This window comes from Schistocerca nitens, chromosome 12 (assembly GCF_023898315.1).
Source record: "Schistocerca nitens isolate TAMUIC-IGC-003100 chromosome 12, iqSchNite1.1, whole genome shotgun sequence".
Taxonomy (NCBI): Eukaryota; Metazoa; Arthropoda; class Insecta; order Orthoptera; family Acrididae; genus Schistocerca; species Schistocerca nitens.
This window is the reverse complement of record NC_064625.1, coordinates 14,746,852-14,764,006: the sequence shown is the minus strand read 5'-3', so window position 1 is coordinate 14,764,006 and position 17,155 is coordinate 14,746,852. Positions and strand designations below refer to the sequence as shown.

Here is a 17,155-nt window from a genome sequence, read left to right as displayed (position 1 = left end):
GCTACGGTCGCAGGTTCGAATCCTGCCTCGGGCATGGCTGTGTGTGATGTCCTGAGGTTAGTTACGTTTAAGTAGTTCTAAGTTCTAGGGGACTGATGACCTCAGCTGTCAAGTCCCATAGTGCTCAGAGCCATTTGAACCATTTTTGAAGTACAATCCTTCCACAAATTGCTGCACTTTGCAGTGCTGAGCCATCAACAAGTGTCAGCGTCCGAACCATTCAACGAAACATCATCGATACGGGCTTTCGGAGCCGGAGGCCCACTCGTGTATCCTCGACGACTACACGACACAAAGCTTTACGCCTCGCCTGGAACATTCAACACCGACATTAAACTATTGATGACTGGAAACATGTTGGCTTGTCGGACGAGTCTCGTTTCAAATTGTATCGAGCGGATCGACGTGTACGGGTGTGGACACAGCCTCATGAATCCATGGACCCTGCATTTCAGCAGAGGACTGTTCAAACTGGTGGAGGCTCTGTAACGCTGTGGGGCGTGTAAAGTTGAAGTGATATGGGACCCCTGATACGTCTGGATACTAGTCTGGCAGCTGACACGTAGATAAGCATCGTGTCTGATCAACTGCATCCATTCGTGCCTATTGTGCATTCCGACAGGCTTGGGCAATTCCAGCGGGACAATGCGACACCCGACATCCAGTACTGCTACAGTGTGACTCCAGGAACACTGTTCTGAGTGTAAACACTTCCGCTGACCACCAAACTCCCCACACATGAACATTATTCAGCATATCTGGGATGCCTTGCAACGTGGTGTTCAGAAGAGATCTCCACCCCCCTCGTACTCTTATGGACTGCAGAATTCATGGTGTCAGTTCCCTCCATCACTACTTCAGACATTAGTCGAGTCCATGCCACCACGTATTGCGGCACTTCTGCGTGCTCCCGGGGGCCCTACACGATGTTAGGCAGGTGTATCAGTTTCTTTGGCCCTTCAGTGTATTTATGGTGTCAACCAGAAAGCTGCGGAGAACATGCTGACCATTTTCCAGTCTGCCAGTCTACATTACTCAGTGTATTCACTGAAAGAAAATATTCCTACTTGCTATTTACTCAGCGGGATCAGGAACTATTAATAACAGTTTCGACGTAATTGATTCATATATTCAGTAAAAATTCACACGCACCAGCATAATAATATTCCCGATTGTTATAATGAGGTCCCTATCGGAAACAACACTATTACCAGTTCAGAGGTGACCTCTGCGGCATTTAAACGATCCTTTTCTCGGACGCGTATTAATTAATATCTCTGACGTTTAATACTTTACAATTTTCTTAATTTTTGTATGAACGGAGTTAAGTTTGCTTTAGTCACCGAAAAAGTTTTAGCTGTACTGCATTTAAACTTCCTGGCTATAATTTTTATAACGGAACCTACAATAGAAAATGACACCTCAACTGCCTTTTTTAGATTCCTTGTAACGGTCGTTATTTATCCTTAATGCTTCAAACTTGGTACAACTATATGTCATCAATGTAATCGAGTGCTGTAATTAAAACTTTCCGTAGAAAATACAAACGACACTTATACTATTATGAATAGGGAAGGTTCCGTTAAAAATTTAGTTTTTAGGAAATTACTTGAAAACTACTAGAGAGATTATTGGTGTTATATATTTAGTGGTTTTATGTCAGACAGAGTGCATATGAATTTTCATCTTTCCGGGTCTAATATTTAATGCTTCCGATTTTTCGATAAAACGCCAATTGTGATCAAAATATTGAAACTTCTAAATTTTGATTGTGAACAATATTTAGCTTTCTAGCTTCATTATTTAGCGCCTCTTACTTTTTCTTAAATTAATATATTAACGAAGCATATTGATTAGAGCATTCTGAGAGTTCGGGTGTCAATATTAGTATATCGAAGCATACACTGAAAAATTCTGGAAAAGTTGTTTTAATTTTTAATTTCACTCTCAGATTACAGCGCAATGATTAGTAACACACAGGCGCGTTATGATGACGTGGCGGTAGCAGCCGTGAACGGGGGTAACTCCTGGCACACTCGCTCGCTTCTGTATCTCTCACAATGATAAGACAGCGCTTGTTTCGCCACAAGTTGGTGGCGACGATGCTACATCCAACTCTACAGTTTTTTGCATTATGCAGGTACCATTTCCGACAGGATTGATGCTATTCTGAGGAAACAGGATGTTAAATGTGTTTCTCCATAGTCCTCTTAGGCTGTACGTCTTTTAATGTCTGCAAAGGATATTCCTGCTTTGCGTTAGGTTGATGTCTACCGTATCCCTTGAAGTTTTCATACATTGGCCACAGCATGAAAACCGCGGAGGACCATTGTATTGGGCACAAACGTCACAAAGGCTTAAAACACCCGAGCACACCTGCTACTGCGGAACGTTATGAGACGTACATGTACACGCAAACAAATGATTACAGTTTCAGAACATATCTTCTGGTAAACCTTCCGGGATGTTAGGTCGTGGTCCATGAAACTCTTCGGCTCCTAACGTTTCGTCCAGAGCTGCGCTGGACATCTTCAGAGGGGTGTTTCTCCTCCGGTGAGTCTCTGACAAAGATTATCTCTGCATATCACGTGTAACTCTGGTCGCTCTCAGACGTCCGACCCGTCAGTCGGCAAGACTCACCGGAGGAGAAACACCCCTCTGAAGATGTCCAGCGCAGCTCTGGACGAAACGTTAGGAGCCGAAGAGTTTCATGGACCACGACCTTATATCCCGGAAGGTTTACCAGAAGATATGTCATCCGGTCGTGAAAGCCTTCATACTAGTTTCAGAACAATTGGATACCTTATTCAAAACAAAGCGCTTCACAAACTGAGCATTTCAATAACGCGTTGGTCCACCTCTGGTGCTTATGCAAGCACTTATTCGGCTTGGAATTTATTGACAGAATTGTTGGATGACCTCCTGACGGATATCGTGACAAATTCTGTCCAACTGGCGCGTTAAATCATCAAAGTCCTGAAATGGTTGGAGAGCCCTGAGAATATTGCTCGAAACGTTCTCAATTGTGGAGAGATCCGGGGACCTTGCTAGCCATGGTATGGTTTGGCAAGCGCGAAGACAATTAGTAGAAACTGTCGCCGTGTGCGAGTGGGTATTATCTTGTTGAAATATAAGCCCAAGATGGTGTGGTGTCACCGCCAGACACCACACTTGCTAGGTGGTAGCCTTTAAATCGGCCGCGGTCCGGTAGTATACGTCGGACCCGCGTGTCGCCACTGTCAGTAATTGCAGACCGAGCGCCACCACACGGCAGGTCTAGAGAGACGTCCTGGCACTCGCCCCAGTTGTACAGCCGACTTAGCCAGAGATGGATCACTGACAAATACGCTCTCATTTGCCGAGACGATAGTTAGCATAGCCTTCAGCTACATTTGCTACGACCTAGAAAGGCGCCGTATTCAATTGATATTGAGATTCTATTAATGTATCATCAAGAGCGATGTTCTACAAATGTGGATTAAAGTTAAGTATTCCAGAAGCTACGTACTTTTCTTTATAGCATTCATTACGTATCCTGTTTCAGACCTCACGCCAGCCTGCGTGAGTTTAAGCGCGTGCCTTTCGGCTTCCTCTCATTGTGTCTAGGCTTTCTTGTCTAGACACAACAGATGGTTTCCCATGAAGGGGGAAAAAAGACACCGTAGAGATTATCGTCGACGTACCACTGTGGTGAAGAGTGCCGCATATGACGTCCAACGGTGTCCTGCTATGAAGAAAAAATAGTACCCCAGGCTCCTGGTTGTCGGGATGTATGGATGGTGACAGTCAGTTTTGTATCCTGTCCAAGGCATCTCCAGACACGTCTTCGGCATGTAATCTCATTGGCTAGAGTAAGATTCTCTTCAGTGATGAGTCCTGCTTCGAACTGAGCCCCGATGACCAGCAAATTCGTGTCCGGAGGCGCCCCAGACAGTGGTACCAACCTGTGTGTCACCCTCATACGGCCCGACAACCATGAGTTATCGTCCACGGTGACATTTCTTTTCATAGGTGGACACCCCTTTTGGTTCTCATCCGCGCCACTCTTAAATCACAGCGGTACGTTGACGATATTAAATGCCTTGTTTCGTTGCCCTTCATGACAAGCCATCCTTGATTTACATTTCAGCAAAGCAATAAGCGCTCACACACGGCGACAGTTTCAACTGCTTGTCTTCCTGCTTGACAAACCCTGCCATGGCCAGCGAGTGAGCCATGCTCAATCCCAACTATGCATTTTCGTGAACTTCGCTGTCTATCTGTGTTTGGTTTCTCGTCCTTGTTGCGGTTACGTCGTGACTCTTCTTCTACCTACGTGGGCGGCAGTGATGTGTATCGATATTTGCGCCGTGTACCATCTTTGGTTTTGTGCATATAGTTTCCGGCTAGGGGGTCTGCAGTGAGTCGTCCGGTTGCTGCGGACCAGGGAATTTATCTCCGTGCGGTGCAGTGGGCTGGGTCTGCTGGCAGCCCCTGCGCAGTGTCGGAGCGTGTGTGGAGCTGTGCGATCGCTACGAGCTTCGTGGTTCATCGACCCAGAACGTCAAAGTTGAGTACTGGTTTCAAATACTCAAGCCACGTCCATTCATGACGTGGAGGTTCGTTTTGGTGGTTTGCTGTTGGGGAGCTTTTCCTGTGAGCAACGCCAAGTGTTTCTATTGCTGAAAGTTAGCCTCCATGCAGTGCAATTAACTATATCGGTTGACTACAATTGAACTGCACCAGTGGAATTTTCTGCCTTGTGGCTGTTAGTGTTCCGCTTACCTGCCCTGGCCACTAACGTAATTTCAGGCAGCGTCCTTTCCTCACCTGTTGTCGCTGTCCAACATGGTGTGTAATTTTGACAGCTAATACCGACAGCTAATACCGCCCGACATTGAAAATAGGTACAACATTCTTCGTTATTCCTGTCAGAACAACATATTTTTTCTAATAATAACTCAATTTCACTTAATTCACCGAAACCGGATACCAGTGTAGGAAAGAATGACGATTTATTTATTTAATTGATCACATGTGCACTCCCACAAAATAAATCCCTACACCCAATTTGGTGAGATCTGTGAAATGAATGAATGTATGGTCGTCTGCTAACCGCAGATAGTGAATGTGCAGTATATGATCATCTTTGAGACGGTCCTTTGGTCACCTTTGGTGGAACCAAAGAGATCAAAATTTACCGGAGCTCTGAGCGCCTGAAATGTGGCTGACCAATACGGTAGCAAGGTGCTCCCCCAGTTCGGCAGAGGTGCGAGATGACCTGAAGAACGGCCATGTTTCAGTACTCTGCCGCTGGATCTTGTGTCGGTAACACCTGTCTTAGGTGTGCTCCGTAAAGACAAAAGAGTGGAGACATGGTATGCATGTGAAATACTTAAGAGTAGTTTGGAATAATAATTTCTCTATTTCAGGAACTTTTGTGGGGAGAATTAAATGTCAGGCAGGTAATATTAAGGGGATCGTAGTAATCTTCGGAAGTGACCAACGGTCACAATGAAACCACGTGAAGCAATAAGTTGAAATACTTCCGAGTGCTTAAGTTAAGCTGAATTACTGGCGCGTGTAAAATAAGTTGGAAATATTTAAGAAATAGGGTGTTCAGGACGAAATTAGAGACGAGTACTTCCACATGGTGAGTACTGTGTGAGTCTCAATCTGTGTGTGAGACAAAGGATAAAGAGAAGTGCTCGTCCATGGTATCAGTTGAGGACTCGCGTGTGTGACGAATATGTTCTTAATATTACTTTGCGTGTTATGTTTCCGTGTGACGCTTGATTCAAACTATAATACTCTGAGAGAGAAGCAAGGTGAGTCAGCCGTCTATGCAGCAACGCCACTTGGCTTGCATTGCACAGGAAGACGTGCATATATCCTCCAGAGGTCGTAGTAGGAAGGAAGTTACGAAGTGGGGCAGTCTCGTGTGAAACTGGGATGAATACTAATTGAAGTGGGAAAGCTGAAAGTGATGTGATTATAACGTTGTGACTACTCCTTGTGTTGTATTCCATGTTGCCAGTGTGGTGTATTTCATGTAATTTAAGTATGTGTGGTTTGCATGGGAGAGTAGCAAGATAGGTACAGAGGCAGTGGGTTATGCATGTTCCTTTTTGTACCGCTCGGTCTGGAGGAAAGTTTCGTGATGATGGTTGTGAGGGTCGAAGTGTGAGATATAGCAAAAGACCCACCATCCTATCCAGAAAGTGCACTGTAGCGTTAAATAATTACGAGATCATAAGATAGAGAATCATGAATGTAAAGACATGCCCTCTGGGCGGAGTTTCTCATGTGTATTATTTTAGAATAATATAACGGTGTGTTTAGGTTATAGAATTTATCGGAATAAATAAGATAGTGAAAAGAAAAAGATTGGTGGCCTTTTCCTTCGAATTGTATGTTGTCATGATATCCATAATTTATAATGTGTGCGTCATTCATATTCAGTGCGATGGCCATGTGTTGTTCAAAGCCGTTAAATAAGAAAGAAAATGTGGTATTGCCAGTGCGTAGTGAACAGTCAGAGTTGTGTAAATTACTAACAGTCAGATGTGCGTTATCCGTTGCGTGATATTCAAACAGGAGAATAATTTGTAACTTAATTGTGAGTACTAGAGCTCATGTTACTTGATAAATAAGAATGTATCCACTCGCTTGGCAGACCACTCATCTTGCAGGCCTGACTGCTTGATGCCACAGTATGAGCAAGGCCTGTGGGTGCCTCTCAATACGTACTCCATTGTGGATTATCATCTTCGTAACCTTTTGTGTTTGAGCTGTCATGTACTGATTGATGGCAAGCAAGTCAGCCGGCCGAAGTGGCCGTGCGGTTAAAGGCGCTGCAGTCTGGAACCGCAAGACTACTACGGTCGCAGGTTCGAATCCTGCCTCGGGCATGGATGTTTGTGATGTCCTTAGGTTAGTTAGGTTTAACTAGTTCTAAGTTCTAGGGGACTAATGACCTCGGCAGTTGAGTCCCGTAGTGCTCAGAGCCATTTGAGAGCAAGCAAGTCGTTGTGTCGGTCGGTCCGTGGCTGTCCTCTGGTTGGTTTCCGACGAATCAAGTGTGGTTGGGCTCACCACCTGTCTCGCGTAAGTGAACGAGGGCAGACCGACCTCCCTGGAGGCTTCTGAGTGCCGTTGTCTTTATTGTCTTTACAAGTCTTTAACATAATGCAGCGCGTCAGCAACCGTATATGTATAGAAAATAAACAATTTTTTCAGCCTTCAGTTGCAAGGTAATTTTTACTCTTTTACCTAGGTTTCTATTCCAGTAATGGAATCTTCTTCAGAACAAAAAATTAAATTATTTTGAGAGCCAAACACTGGCCATGTCACAGATTAAAAATTAAAACAATAAAGACGCATAATCATAAGATTATGTCTGTCAAAATTGAGCTTCGTCTACGTTCTCCTTAATGGTTTTAATTTTGACAGTAATGGAATCTTCTTCAGAACAAAAAATTAAATTATTTTGAGAGCCAAACACTGGCCATGTCACAGATTAAAAATTAAAACAATAAAGACGCATAATCATAAGATTATGTCTGTCAAAATTGAGCTTCGTCTAGTTTCTCCTTAATGGTTTTAATTTTGACAGACATTGAGCTTCGTCTAGTTTCTCCTTAATGGTTTTAATTTTGACAGACATAATCTTATGATTATGCGTCTTTATTGTTTTAATTTTTAATCTGTGACATGGCCAGTGTTTGGCTCTCAAAATAATTTAATTTTTTGTTCTGAAGAAGATTCCATTACTGGAATCGAAACCTAGGTAAACGAATAAAAATTACCTTGCAACTGAAGGCTGAAAAAATTGTTTATTTTTATTGTCTTTCCCATCGGTGTTTAATTATCTATTTTCAGCTATTTTAAATTTAATTAAATTTTGTTTAAAAAATTGAAAATTAATTGTGGGCTTTCCACCTTGCTACTTTGTTCTTAAAATTATCTTTCATGCTTAAACAATGCAGCATTCTGCCCTTAAAAGATTATGGTAATATATTTTAAAATTTTGAAATTTAATTGTGGCCTTCAACCACTTGTATTGCACATTGCATATGTTTGTTCTATCTACTTTGCCTTGAGACATTCGACCTAGCCGTGATAAATGTTGTTTTATTTTATTTGCTATTTTAACTGCATTTTATCTTGTTGATTTTTAAGACTTCTTGTTTGGACGCCTTCAGCCGTGAAGGAGTTGCATTTGGTAAAGGTTCGGCTACGTGCCGCTTTGGTTGTAAATGTGTTATTAAATTACAATAAATTACAATTAGAAGGTGAAACTGACCCCAACCTTATTTGGCCCTTTCCACTATCCTGATTACCTGTTCTGCCCAGCGGGTTTAGTGGGCGTCTCGGTGAGGTCACAAAATCTCTCCCCAGTTGGGAAGGTTTGGAGCCTTATGAACAGGGTATGCAGAATTCCAGAGTGGTCGACCTTGCACAGAATCAGTGACCGAAATTCTGTGTTAGCCATTTGGGATCCGAAGAGGCAGCGCAACTCTTAAAACTTTTGCGTTGTTTCCCTAACGTATTTAAGAACAAACAGGTGGTGACTAATAAGATTCAATGTAAAGTCTGAGTAAAGGATGACGTTCCGGTGCGCCAAGCTTCTTATTCTAGCGGCACCACTGATTATGATAGGAAAAGTTAGTTTTGTTAATATTCTGAGCACAAGTTACAGCCAGGTGCAAGCTAGATTTCAGTGAGTTACACATACCAACAGTTGCGAAGTAAAATACTCGGTATTTTGACGCACTGACGCGCCAGTTGGACAGAATTTGGCACGACAGCCCTCAGGAGGATCTCCAAAATCTCCCTCAATCAATGCCAAGCCGAATAGCTTCTTGCATAAGATCCAGAGTAGGACCAACGCACTACTACTTGCTCACTTTCTGAAACACTTTCTCTTGAATATACCATCCAATTTTTCTGAAATTGTTATCATTTTTTTGCCTGTACGTGTATGTTACATCCACCAACTTCCGTCCCATCCGTGCGTCGTTTTCTTCCTGTCTTAGAGTGTATAATAACACAAAAGTTCTGGCGTGCGCTTCGAGATATTAGCGAAGTATTGGAAATTTTGTCTGTGGAATTCGACTTCGCCACCCATATAATTAAAGTAGCTGAAAACGCTTTTTCTAAGTCTGTATTGAGTAAATGGTAGGTGAATCACTACTCTAAAAACTAAAAGAATGAGCCACTTCCAATAAAAATGTTTTTTCTCATCGTTGGCAAGTGGGATTTATCACCTACTGTGAGTACTGCATATCTTTGCTTAATATTTTTAGACATCATATCTATTAAGTGTGCTGTAAGGTGTAGATTGTATCAGAGTGAGAGATCAGTCGAAAAAAATGTGAACGCTAATTCGGCATATTGAGACCCACGCAAGGCCAAGCCTTTTACGCCACCGTACACCCGGTGTACACTGCTTGTGTAGAGAGCCGCAATGTGTAGTGGGCCACCATCTACTGCAGAGACGCCTCTGTCCTGCACAGTCCGCTGACAGGCCAGGCTGCTGTGTGCACGCCGTATCTGATGGAGACTTCAAATATTGGTACAGGAGGTGCTCCAGCGCTGGCCAGCAGAACGTACTGCGCCGCCGTTAATGCGAGAACTGGACCCCTAATACAAGGCGGCCGACCTCACGGCTTTAGTGAACGCGTGCGCCAGTAAAGCGGGTTCCCTGAGACAATAGTCACCTCCATTTTCTTCAAAAGTCAATTCCGCCGGTACAACGCAGTCGTTTTCGCAAAAACAGACATAATGTCTGCAGGGACACCTCAGTCACTTTTTGTATAAGGTTAATTATAATCCGTCTGGATTGCAAAATGTTTATTCACATGACCGGTTTCGGTTCCTCTAGAACCATCTTCAGATCTGAAATGACAATGATACTAATTTACTATTTCACAGATGCAAGCATATTTCGTCCTAACTGATCAACATCAAATGTACCAGAACGTACCAGCAATTTCGGTTACAGGAGTAACCCGTCCACACTCAGCCACCTTCACATGCTGCGTCACATTAAATTGGTTGGCAGAATGCACGTCATTTATATTAATTATAAAACTCTTACCGACAGGTGGCGTCTGGTACATTGGTTACATTACATATGCACATCTGTATTAAGTAGATTTTTCTAATTTGCTTTTCTCTCTAAAAATACTTACTTAAGATCAATACTTCTCAAGGTTGAAATCTGTACTTGTCAAAATTAAAAGACATAATAAAATTATCGTTTTTGTACGATCGAAAACAAAGGGCGATTTCTATATCCATGGCGCTGGTGTAGACTTGTTTTCTTCCATGGTCTGTTTCCGCGGTTCCCGCTATTTCCGTGTTGTGCCGCGAGCAGGCACATTTGATGTTGATCTGATAGGACGAAACAGGCTTGCATTTGTGAAATAGTAAATTAGTATCATTGTCATTTCAGATCTGAAGATGGTTCTGGAGGAACCGAAACCGCTAAGTGAATAAACATTTTGCAATCAAGACGGATTATAATTATCATTATGCAGTCGTTTTCTACCATTTTTTTCGTCTATTTGCAAAGTTTAAATACAGTTTTCAGGCGCACAAAACTGACCAAGGACACCTGACTTTATAACGTTTATTTGTTTGTCGGTAATAACAGCTTCAGATAATAAGCGATTATAAAACACCTAAAATAGGTGCCAGTAAACATAAATAATTTTTTTTAATATCTAGACCGCATATATTTTCTTTTTTCTCCTTTAACAGTTGGAACACGATAACTAGTTTCTGTTGCCAGAATGAGATTTTCACTGTGCAGCGGAGTGTGCGCTGATATGAAACTTCCTGGCAGATTAAAACTGTGTGCCGGACCGAGACTCGAAGTCGGAAACTTTGCCTTTGGCGGGCAAGTGCTCTACCAACTGAGCTACCCAAGCACGACTCACGCCCCGTCCTCACACCTTTACATCTGCCAGTATCTCGTCTCCTACCTTCCAAACTTTACAGAAGCTGTCCTGCGAACCCTGCAGAACTAGCACTCCTGAAAGAAAGGATATAGCGGAGACATGGCTTAGCCACAGCCTGGGGGATGTTTCCAGAATGAGATTTTCACTCTGCAGCGGAGTGTGCGCTGATATGAAACTTCCTGTGTACCGGACCGAGACTATAACTGTTTGAGGAGAAAAAAAGAAAATATATCTGGTCTAAGCATTCCAGACTGCAACAAGAATGGGGGGAAGTGATCGTCGTACACAAAGCTTCGCGCCGTAAGGAGGCTTAGGGGAGTACAGATGCTGCTATGGTTAAGTATCCTTTCGCATCCACTTATCAGTGAATTGCAGCGAATTTATACACATATACACAAATAAAATCATCGGATACTCCGCAATACCGTATCGCTCGGCACTCAACAAGTCGCTGCAAGTCTACATGGTTCAAATGGCTCTGAGCACTATGGGACTCAACATCTGAGGTCATCAGTTCCCTAGAACTTAGAACTACTTAAACCTGACTAACCTAAGGACATCCCACACATCCATGCCCGAGGCAGGATTCGAACCTGCGACCGTAGCGGTGGCGCGGTTCCGGACTGAAGTGCCTAGAACAGCTCGGTCACAACGGCCGGCGATAAATTGGGTCCACGGCTTCGTGGGGCCTGGGCCACATTCGAACCCTACCTACTGAAATCAGGACTCATCAGCCCAGGAAACGATTTTCCAGTCGTGTAAGGGTGAAATCGATGCGGTAACGACCCCAGGAAAGACGTTGTAAGTGATGTCGCGCCGTTAACAGAGGCTCTTGCGTCTGTCGCCTGTTGCCGTAGCCAGTTAACTCCAGACTTGGCCGCACTGTCCTACAGGGTACGTCCGTCGTGCCTCCCACTGAGTTGTGCCGTTATGTCTCGCAATGTTGCTTGTCTGTCAGCACTGACAACTCTACGCAAAAGTCGCCACTCTCGTTCGTTAAGCGTTGCCTGTCTGGCACTACACTGACCGTAGTGAGAGGTGATGCCTGAAATCTGGTACTCTCGGCACAATCTTGACACTGTGGAACTCGGAATAGTGAATTCTCTAACGCTTTCCGAAATGGTAAGTCCATGCTTCTAGCTCCAACCAACATTCCGCGTTCAGCGTCTGTTAATTCCCGTCGTGCGGCCACAATCACATCGGAAACTTTTTCACATGAATCATACGAGTACAAATGACTGCCCCGCCAACGCACTGCCCTGATACAGGGTGGTCCATTGATGGTGACAGGGCCAAATATCTCACGAAATAAGCGTCAAACGAAAAAACTACAAAGAACGAAACTCGTCTAGCTTGAAGTGGGAAACCAGATGGCGCTATGGTTAGCCCGCTAGATGGCGCAGCCATAGGTCAAACTGATATGAATTGCGTTTATTCAAATAGGAAACCCCATTTTTATTACATATTCGTGTAGTACATAAAGAAATATGAATGTTTCAGTTGGACCACTTTTTTCGCTTTGTTGTAGATGGCACTGTAATAATCACAAACGTATAAGTACGTGGTATCACGTAACATTCCGCCAGTGCGGACGGTATTTGCTTCGTGTTAAAATGGACCGTTTACCAATTGCGGAAAAGGTCGATATCGTGTTGATTTATGGCTATTGTGATCAAAATGCCCAACGGGCGTGTGCTATGTATGCTGCTCGGTATCCTGGACGACATCATCCAAGAGTCCGGACCGTTAGCCAGATAGTTACGTTATTTCAGGAAAAAGAAAGTGTTCAGCCACATGTGAAGCGTCAACCACCACCTGCAACAAATGATGATGCCCCAGTAGGTGTTTTAGCTGCTGTCGTGGCTAATCAGCACATCACTAGCAGACAAATTGCGCGAGAACAGGAACTCTCAAAAACGTCGCTGTGAATGCTACATCAACATCGATTGCACCCGTACCATATTTCTATGCACCAGGAATCGCATGGCGACGACTACGAACGTCGTGTGCAGTTCTGCCACTGGGCACAACAAAAATTACGGGACGATTTTGCACGTGTTCTATTTAGCGACGAAGCGTCATTCACCAACAGCGGTAACGTAAACCGGCCTAATATGCTCTATTGGTCAACGGTAAGTCCACGATGGCTGCGAGAAATGGAACATGACCGACCTTGGCGGTTTAATGTATGATGCGGCATAATGTGAGGAAGAATAATTGGCCCCCAGTTTATCGATGGCAAAATGCTGCAACGTATGCTGATTTCCTACATAATGGTCTACCTATGTTACTACGTTTCACTGCATGACAGAATGGCGATGTACTTCCAACATGATGGATGTTCGGCACATAGCTCGCGTGCCGTGCGCTTGAAGCGGTATTGAATAGCATATTTCATGACAGGTGGGTTGGTCGTCGAAGCACCATACCATGGCCCGCACGTTCACCGGATCTGACGTCCCCGGATTTCTTTCTGTGGGGAAAGTTGAAGGATATTTGCTATCGTGATCCACTGACAACGCCTGACAACATGCGCCAGCGCATTGTCAATCCATGTGCGAACATTACGGAAGGCGAACTACTCGCTGTTAAGAGGAATGTCGTTACACTTATTGCCAAATGCATTGAGGTTGACGCACGTCATTTTGAGCATTTATTGCATTAATGTGGTATTTACAGGTAATCACGGTGTAATAGCATGCGTTATCAGAAATGATAAGATCACAAAGGTACATGCATCACGTTGGAACAACCGAAATAAAATGTTCAAACGTACCTACGTTCTGTATTTTAATTTAAAAAACCTACCTGTTACCAACTGTCGTCTAAAATTGTGAGCCATATGTTTGTGACAGCCGGCCGGGGTGGCCGAGCGGTTCTAGGCGCTACAGTGTGTGTGTGTGTGAAATCTTATGGGACTTGACTGCTAAGGTGATCAGTCCCTAAGCCTACACACTACTTAACCTAAATTATCCTAAGGACAAACACACAGACCCATGCCCGAGGGAGGACTCGATCCTCCGCCGCGACCAGCCGCACAGTGCATGACTGCAGGCGCTGCAGTCTGGAACCGTGCGACCGCTCCGGTCGCAGGTTCGAATCCTGCCTCGGGCATGGATGTGTGTGACGTTCTTAGGTCAGTTAGATTTATGTAGTTCGAAGTTCTAGGGGACTGATGACCTCAGAAGTTAAGTCGCATAGTGCTCAGAGCCATTTGAACCATTTGTTTGTGACTATTACAGCGTCATCTATAACAAATCGAAAAAAGTGGTCCAACTAAAACATTCATATTTCTTTACGTACTACTCGAATATGTAATAAAAATGGGGGTTTCTGTTTTAAAAAACGCAGTTGATATCCGTTTGACCTATGGTAGCGCCATCTAGCGGACCAACCATAGCGCCATCTGGTTTCCACCTTCAAGCTAGACAAGTTTCGCTGTTTCTAGTTTTTTCGTTGACGCTTATTTCGTGAGATATTTGGCCCGGTCACGATCAACGGACCACCCTGTATACCTTGTGTACGCGACACTACCGGCATCAGTATATGTGCATGTCGCTATCCAGTAACTTCCGTCTCCTCAGTGTACACGTAAGTAGATATACATCAGCTCGGACGACGTTACTGGTGCAGACGCGAGGGCGGCGTTGCTTCCAGAAGACGCAGCCCACGATGTGGTGAGAGGGGGGGGGGCGGAGGGGGCCAGCAGAAGCAGTGGGGCCGGTCTCCCCTCGTCCCCCCACCACTCCCCGCTTCCCGTCACCCCTGACCAGTGATCCAGTCTGTGTGTGGCGGCCGCTGCGTGTGCTTTGTGCGTGCCGTGCGTCGAGTGCGTAGCGAGGCGAGGCGACGAGTTGTGGACGCGGGGCAGACACCTGTTGATGCGCGGCTGTGATTGGTCGGCGGCAGGAGGCGTTCGGCAGACAGGTAAGGCGGCCACGCGTGTCTGGTGTCTAAAGCTGCCAACAGCTCTGTGCGTGGAAGCGCCCCAGAGTCAAGTAGCGGGCGTAGGCATGTATAGGGCGCCACACAACAGGTTTGTTTACATCTCTGTGCAGCAGGTAGGGGACACGAGCTTAACGCACTTTGTCTGGTACTTAGCCCAAACAACTCTAAGCATCTGCATACACATACGCACTCCACAGGCCCTTACACGGTGCACGGCGGAGGGTACCTTGTACCGTGGCAAGTCATTCCCTTTCTTACTCCAGTCGCAAAAATATCGAAGAAAAAACGAGTATCTGTATCGGGAGTGTCCAACTCGTACCCCGCGAGTCGCATGCGGCCCCAAACAAGTATCAATATGGCCCAAGAAGCGAGCATCTATCACACGATCAGTAAACAAGAAAAAAATGGTTCAAATGGCTCTAAGCACTATGGGACTTAACTTCTGAGGTCATTAGTCCCCTAGACTTAGAACTAATTAAACCTAACTAGCCTAAGGACATCACACACATCCATGCCCGAGGCAGGATTCGAACCTGCGACCGCAGCAGCAGCAGCAGCGTGGTTCCGGACGGAAGCGCCTAGTACCGCTCAGCCACAGCGGCCGGCAGTAAACAAGAAACCCATAAAATTCGGTTTATGTAAAGTTGTGAAAGTAATGAAATCTCATGTATAAAATGGCAGACAATTTTAAACCAAGGGCAACCCCAGCTAACATACGTAATCATAGTTTACAGAATTTTCAAGCAATAAAATCCAGGTGTTGAAATGGGTAAAACTTTTGAACATATAGTTGACCGGTTTCGCAATAGTTTTAGTTGCAGCGTCTGGTGTCTGCATTTTAACATCTGGATTTTACTGCTTCAGAGTTCTGTAAAGTATGCATCTCTGAATTCTATCAACAGTGTTTCGCGAAAAGAATGCCTTCCCTCCAGGGATTCTCATTTGAATTCACTGGGCATCTCCGTAATACTTGCCAATTAACATACCGGTAAAAAACCCAGCAGCACGCGTGCGCCTCTCAACTGTTTCGATGTCTTCCTTTAATCCGACCTGTTGCGGATCCCAAACACTGCAACAGTATTCAATAATGGGTCGCACTAAAGTTCCAGCAGCGGTCTCCGTTACAGATGAACCACACTTTCATAGACTTCTCCCAATAAACCGAAGTGGGCCATTCGCCTTCCCCACTACAATCCTTAGATGTTCGCTTCATTTCGTACCTCTTTGCCTAGATATTTAATCGAAGTGACAGAGTGAATCAGGACATCACTAATATGTATTCGAACAGTACAGAATATTTTTCCTACTCCTCTTCGTTAGCTTACATTTCGACAAATTCACTGCACGCTGCCATTCATCAAACCAAATAGAAACGCTGTAGAAATCATCTTATATCTTTGACCTGAAACTTGCCATGGGCAGACAAGAAGCGACTATCATTTGCTTCTCAGATTTCAGCAAAGCATTTGATACTGTCGACTTCGACATCTTACTAGCCAAACTTAGCTGTCTCAATTTCTCACCAAGTGCAGTGCAATGGTTTCGCTCATACATAACGTCTTGCCAGCAACGTGTCCTGTCTGGGAATATAAAACCACAATGGCGGCAGGTAGTGTCAGGCGTTCCCCAAGGCTCAGTATTAGGTTCTATACTCTTCTCTATGTATGTCAATGATGTGTCATCGGTTCTGAGCTATTGCAAATATCATATGTATCCTGATGACCTTCAGTTGTATCTAAGTGCGAAACCAAGCAATCTCAAGAAAGCTATTGAAAATTTCAATATTGACCTCGATGCACTGTCAAAATGGGAACAGGACATAGGTCTAAAACTAAACCCATCTAAAACCCAAGCGGTACTTGTTGGTCTCTCTAAGCTCATTAGCCCAAAACATAGGGAATCCGTACCATCTCTTATCCTAAATGGAACAAATATTAACTTCTCTCCCTCAGCAAAGAGTTTGGGAGTAATAATAGATGAAAATCTAAATTGGACAGAGCACGAAACTGCAGTGTGCAAAAAAGCATCAGCATCCCTTCATGTCCTACAAAAATATAAAAAACTCTTCCCTTTCGATCTGAAAAAGAAATTAGTACAAACGCTTATACTCCCAATCATTGACTACAGCGATATTATCCTACAAGGCCTCTCCCAGGAAAATTCGGGACGTCTAGAAGTGGTCATGAATGCCTGCGTCCGATATATCTGTGACGTTCGACTTTTTGATCACATTTCACCAGCATATGCAAAATTGTCCTGGC

At 44.3% G+C, this 17,155-nt stretch overlaps 1 protein-coding gene across 2 annotated transcripts in view; it reads left to right on the top strand.

Moving 5' to 3' along the window:
* The first annotated feature begins 14,709 nt into the window (after positions 1-14,709).
* LOC126215027 (nascent polypeptide-associated complex subunit alpha, muscle-specific form-like) overlaps positions 14,710-17,155 on the top strand; it is a 241,824-nt gene continuing 239,378 nt past the window's right edge. For both annotated transcript variants that reach the window (XR_007542076.1, XM_049941653.1), the window contains exon 1: positions 14,710-14,873. The gene's annotated coding sequence lies outside the window, so the exon portion shown is untranslated. The remainder of the gene's footprint in view (positions 14,874-17,155) is intronic.